Source organism: Mandrillus leucophaeus, unplaced genomic scaffold (assembly GCF_000951045.1).
Source record: "Mandrillus leucophaeus isolate KB7577 unplaced genomic scaffold, Mleu.le_1.0 Scaffold180, whole genome shotgun sequence".
NCBI lineage: Eukaryota > Metazoa > Chordata > Mammalia > Primates > Cercopithecidae > Mandrillus > Mandrillus leucophaeus.
This window is the reverse complement of record NW_012101810.1, coordinates 2182530-2188438: the sequence shown is the minus strand read 5'-3', so window position 1 is coordinate 2188438 and position 5909 is coordinate 2182530.

Sequence of the window (5909 nt, the reverse complement as noted above, 5' to 3'; positions counted from 1 at the left end):
AAAACCCCATTTACCCTCCCTTTGTATGCGTCAGCTCTTGCCACGATAATGCAGGGAGAAAACCACCCTGGCACCCAAGGGCTCCTGCACAGTAACCGCTGGTCAGGGCGGGCACAACAAGTGGCCATTCACAGGCTTGGGCAGCAGTAACCACCGGTCAGGGTAGACACAGCTGGTGTCTGTTCATGGGGAGCTGAGCTGTGCTTTGCCTTGTGGATTGGGCTCAGCCATTTGTGCTTTTTTCTGGGGCGCAGGCTCAGGTGGCAGCTACCCAGGGGGACACTCATTCCAGGTGGGTCAGGAGAGGTTCCGGAGTGCAGTTCCCACAACGTACACTGCAGCTCCCACTGAAGCCCCATGTCTGAACAGTTTCCACGCCAAGCCCAGTGTCAGGGAGCGGGGACGTGCCCTCCTTCCACAAGAGGGTGGGGATGAACATATAACAGTTTATAACAGTTTTATCCACCTCACCTGCCTCCCTTCAACCTCAAACCCCAAAGGCAGCTGCCCTGAGCACCAGCACGTGCCCTCTGCACACTCGTTTCTCTGCAGATGCAGACCTCACATTCTAGTTTTTGTCACACAGATTGGATCCCACTCTGTGTGCCATTCTGCCTTTCCCTCCCAGGTATTCGGGTCAATATTTGCCAAGCTCTGTTTCCCCAGCTCTGTGCTTGGGCAGCTACCAAAAAGGGTCCGGCGCAGCCTCTCATCTCTGGAAACGTGCACCCAGCATGCGTCTCTCTGTTTGTCTGATTTGGCTTCTCTGAGAGAGAATCTGAGAGCAGTCTGGGGTAACAGCACCCTCCTGTTTATTGCCTGATACCACATGAGCTCTCAGTCAGCCTGAGAGGTCAGTCCCACAGGTTAGCCCTATTTGGGGTGAGGGCACAGGGATGATAGAGACGTGGCCAAGGTCGCAGAGCAGCTGAGAGGCTAAGCTTAGTCCAGCCCCAGCCAGGGCAGTGGCAGAGCCGTGTTCTTGACCCTTCTCCACGCCCAGGGTTGGATGGTGCTGGAAGCGGATGATCTTCCTGATTCCAGGTGGTTCAGGGAGGGAGAGGGGCAGCCACGAGCACTCGGAAATCAGCAGGGAGAAGGCTGAGGTCACAAGGAGCCCCGGTTATAAGGGTCAGGGGAACTTGGCTCAACATCATAGGTTCTGGGGGAGGGCAAAGGTGGGGCAGGATTGGGGTGGGGGCCTTTGCTAAGGAATGCAGGAGGTGAGAAGAGCAGGAGTGTGGGATGGGTCACCCACAGCCTCCCCCTTCTCCCCACTACCCATCTGTAAGTTATCACTGGCTCACACACAGAGGCTGCAGTGGCGGAGAAAACTCACACCCTGACCAGACAACTGGCCCTTGCTTGAGAGCACTGTTTGCTGAGCACTCGAGAACTTTATGCAGAGCCCAGGTAACTTCAGCCAGAGCGGGAGTGAGATTTAAAATCTGGCCTAGACTCAGCAGTAAAAAGACAAATAATTCAACTTAAAAATGGGCAAAGGATTTGATAGACATTTCTCCATAGAAGATATACAAACGGCCACTAAGCACCTGAAAAGCTCGTCAATGTCACTAAGTTATTAGGGAAACGCAAATCAAATCCACGATGAGACTCCACTCCACACCCACTAGGATGGTTATAAATTTTTTAAACAGGAAATAACAAGAGTTGATGAGGATATGGAGAAACCAGGACCCTCACACACTGCTTGTGGAACGTAAATGGTGCTGCCACTTTGAAAAACAGTTTGGCATTTTCTCAAAAAGGACAACATAATTACCATATGACCCAGCCGTTCCATTCCTGGGTACACACCCGAAGGAACTGAAATACGGACTCAGACAGATACTAGGATACAAATGATCACAGCAGCAACACTTACAATAGCCACAAAGTGGGAGCAACCTACCTGTCCATCAACAGATAAATAGAGCAACAAAGGGTGGTTTGTCCGTGCAGTGGAATATTATTCAGCCATGAAAAGGAAGGAAGCGCTGGCCCAGGCTCAACCTGGATGAGCCTCAAAGTCACCTAGATCAGGGGAAGCAAGCCGGGCACAGCAGACCACCGACTGCAGGATTGCATTTGTATGAAATGTGCAGAATGGACAAATCCACTGAGAGAGAGAGCAGATAGGGGATTGCCAGGAGCTAGGGAAGGGACACTTGTGAGAGACAGCTAACAGGTACAAGGTTTCCTTTTAGGGTGATGCAGATGTTCTGGGATTAGGTAGTGGTGATGGCTGTACGATATTGTAAATATACTGTAAACAGCTGGCTTGTGCACCTTAAACTAGTAATTTTCTGTTACAAGAATTGTGTCTTCTTTTGTCTTTTCTTTTCTTTCTTTTTTCTTTTCTTTTCTTTTCTTTTCTTTTTTTTTTTTTTTTTTTTTTTTGGGTTTAACTATTAATGACCAGGCTGGGGAATAATGGCACGATCTTGGCTCACTGCAATCTCTGCCTCCTGAGTTCAAGTGATTCTCCTGCCTCAGCCTCCCGAGTAGCTGGAATTACAGGCGCCCACCACACCCAGATAATTTTTTTTTTTTTTTTTTTTTTTAGTGGAGACAGGGGTTCACCATGTTAGCCAGGATGGTCTCGATCTCCTGACCCCATGATCCGCCCGCCTTGGCCTCCCAAAGTGCTGGGATTACAGGCGTGAGCCACCGCACCCGGCCCTGTGTCTTCGTTTTAAAAGGGCATGCACAGTCTGGCCCAGGATGAATCCTGCAGCCCCTTCCTGCTGGAGAAGCCAAAGCACTTCATCTCTCTCTGAACCTTCAGCTTCCTTGTGCCTGAAATAGGGGCAATAGTGCCTGACTCACTGGCTGTTACACCAATTAAGCGAGATAAGGAGAGAAACACCCAGCACTATTGTGCTGAATTAATGAGATCATGCAAACAGTGTAAACCCGGGATTGAAAATAGGGCCACTTAAAAACGTCACTTGGCCCTGTTCCCGTCACACCTGTGGGTGACTTAACTTGACACCTGGCAGTGGGCCGTAACCTCCCTGGATCTCTCCCCACAGCAAATCCTTCAGCCTCTGTGCTGAAGTCCTAACAGCCTGGACCTAAGCCCCTTTGCCCAGGACACTCACCTGAAGCCAGCATGTCCCTACCCACTCCAGCCAGGCCTGCAGGTAGGGTGGGACTTGAAGCCACATCATGTCACACTCCTTTTCCCCGCAGCCCCCTTTAGGAAACCTTGCCAGGTACCTAGAATAAAGTCCACCTCTTTATGACCCACGGAGCTCTGGGATCGCCCTCCTCCCCCTGCCCCAGGCCTGGGCAGCAACCGGTTTCATGCATCACTCCACACCCAACCCACCCGGCCAGAGCAGTGCCCACGGGACAAGCCCAGGCTGTGGCCTTCCGGCTTTGCTGTGTTTTCCATTGCACTTCCCGCGTGCTTTCTGATGTTAGGCTGCGTTAATTGCATGACCGTTTTGTGCGCCTGTTTCCTTGTTTGCCCCACAGACCATCCACAGACCAGGCGGTGAGTGGTCGATGCACGGGAGGACTGCCCTTGGGAAGCGCAGCCACGGCCTTTCTAGCCTCAGTTTCCCAGCTGGAAAACGAGGGTGGCGGGTCCCTGATGCGCAGCCCCTCCTAGCTCTGGAGGTGCAGCGCGGGGCACCCCAGCCCAGGTGGTGATGTGCTTGTCACAAGCCCCTCTCCCTGTCTGGGCACGGAAGCCGAGGCGTGACCGGACGCTGAGGAGCCGGCAGCTTCCCCCTCATCCCACCCTCTCCAGATTCCACCCCTAAAGCCGGAGGTCCTTGCCTTCCAGGAGCTCGGTGCACCTGCTGTCCCGCAGGTGAGACCCAGGCTGCACGGCTGCGCCTCGCCACCAGGTGGCAGCAGAGCGCCAGGGATGGGCCGGACCGCGGGCTGGCCAGGCGCAGAGGGCGGTGATCCGGGCCCCGCCCCAACCCCGGCCACGCCCCCCCGAGACCCAGGCCCCCACCCCCGAGACCCAGGCCCCGCCCCCGCTTCCCCGCAGAGCCAGGTCTGGGGTCCGGGTCTGCAGCCCGACGCCCCAAAAGACAGCAGCGCCCTGGACGGAGCGGGGTTGGGGTGGCAGTGGGAGGGCTCCACCAAGAAGGCTGGCTCTGTAAGCCCCTGCCCCACAGCCACCCTGTAAGAGGGGCTGAAACGTGGTGAACGCTTGCAGAGCTGCTGTCCCGGGGCGCAGCTCGACAGTGACCCGCTCAGCCTCTGGCGCCCAGCCGCGCTGCCCGCGGGCCCCTCCGTACCCCATCTTTTCTCAAATGCCCTTTAGGGCCTCTGCACCAAATTGAAGCCGAGTGGTCTCTGGATTCACTCCTGTCCTTACCTGGGAGGGGTATTGCCCAGACCCCAGGCCAGGGGCCTTGCTGGGGCCAGGAGATTGGCCGGGAGGGGGCCCAGAGATATTTAGCTGGAGACAGATCCAGGCCAGAGGTTTGCTGAGGACAGGGGACAAGGAGGGACCCCAGGGACCCTAAGCAGCTGCCCCAGAGAGAGACTCCGGCCAGGGGCCTTGCTGGGGCTAGGAGGGCAAGGTGGGGAGGGGGCCCAGGGACCCTAAGCAGCTGCCCCAGAGAAAGACCCCAGCCAGGGGCCTTGCTGAGGACAGAGGGCAGGGCAGAGGGGGCCCGGGGACCCTGGGCAGCTGCCGGTAGAGAAACCCAGGAAGTCCAGCCTCTCAAACTGAGGTGTCCTCCACTCCCCTTGAAGGAGTCTCAGAGTTGGGAAATCCAGGCAGATAGGAGGGTGCCCCCCTAGTGTCTTCTTCCTCTGTGGTGTTAGTTATATAAAAATTATAGAAGACCATGGTTTTGAACTAAGTGCCTGCTCTGGGCCCTACATGGGCCAGACTAAAGATCAAATGCAGTCGCCCATGCTCAGGCTGTCCATCACCAAACCCAAGTGAAGTTGTCATCTGACCTTCCAAAAAATCAAGAGAGGGCGATTGGCCAGGCACGGCAGCTCACACCTGTCATCCCGGCACTTTGGGAGTCTGAGGCAGGAGGATCGCTTGAGCTCAGGAGTCTGAGACCAGCCGGGGCAACACTGTCTGGAACCTGGAATCCTGTCTCTATAAAAAATAATAAATTCTTTTTTAAAAAAAGAGAGAAAAATAAGAAAGAAAGGAGAGAGAGAGAATGGCCAGTTTCCCAAACAGGCCGGTTCCAGTCTTCAATCAGCGTGGAATGAAGTTCCCTCTGCTTTAATCCTTAGCCTGAAGTCACTCAATGTGAGACAATTAGTTACTGCCCTGCAGGGACAGTGACTTTGAAACGACCCCTCTGCCTGTGTTCTTCACCTCTGCTTTCTTCTAGGAAGCCCTTTCCGTCTCTAAAGCCGCCCCCCTCTGCTCAGCTCACAGAAGCACTAATTCTGTTTTATAGAGGGACACGTCCAATTCTAGAATCGAAATAGAGTCCATTAAGGTCTTTAAACGATATGTGTTGTCATTCTGTCCGTGGACAGTGGAAAACCATTTAACGCATTGTTTTGTACTAAAGCAAATACAGATGTCCTCTGGAGTCGAATGCAAAGTTTCCATGAAATCCTATTTAGAAAACAGAAATGTCGACGAAATTTTGGACCTGGGGGTGCTGTTTGAGGTTGTGACCCCAGATCCTTGTGGGACCACACATTTGGCATCCTCTGATTTTCAACGCCCACAGAGATGTTTGAGAAAACACACGAAACCCACGGTCCCCACTAACAGGGTCGCAGGAGAGAATTTGCTGGAAGTCTGGAGGGACAGCAGTGCAGGTGTGGGCAGGACACCAACGCCGCAGGGTTGGGTGCGGGGCTGGCCCACCATGGCCACTCCAGCAGTGACCATTCCAGCCTCACATGCATCGGGGGAGGCCAGTGTGGGGGGCAGTGCTATGAGAAGGGACTTGCAG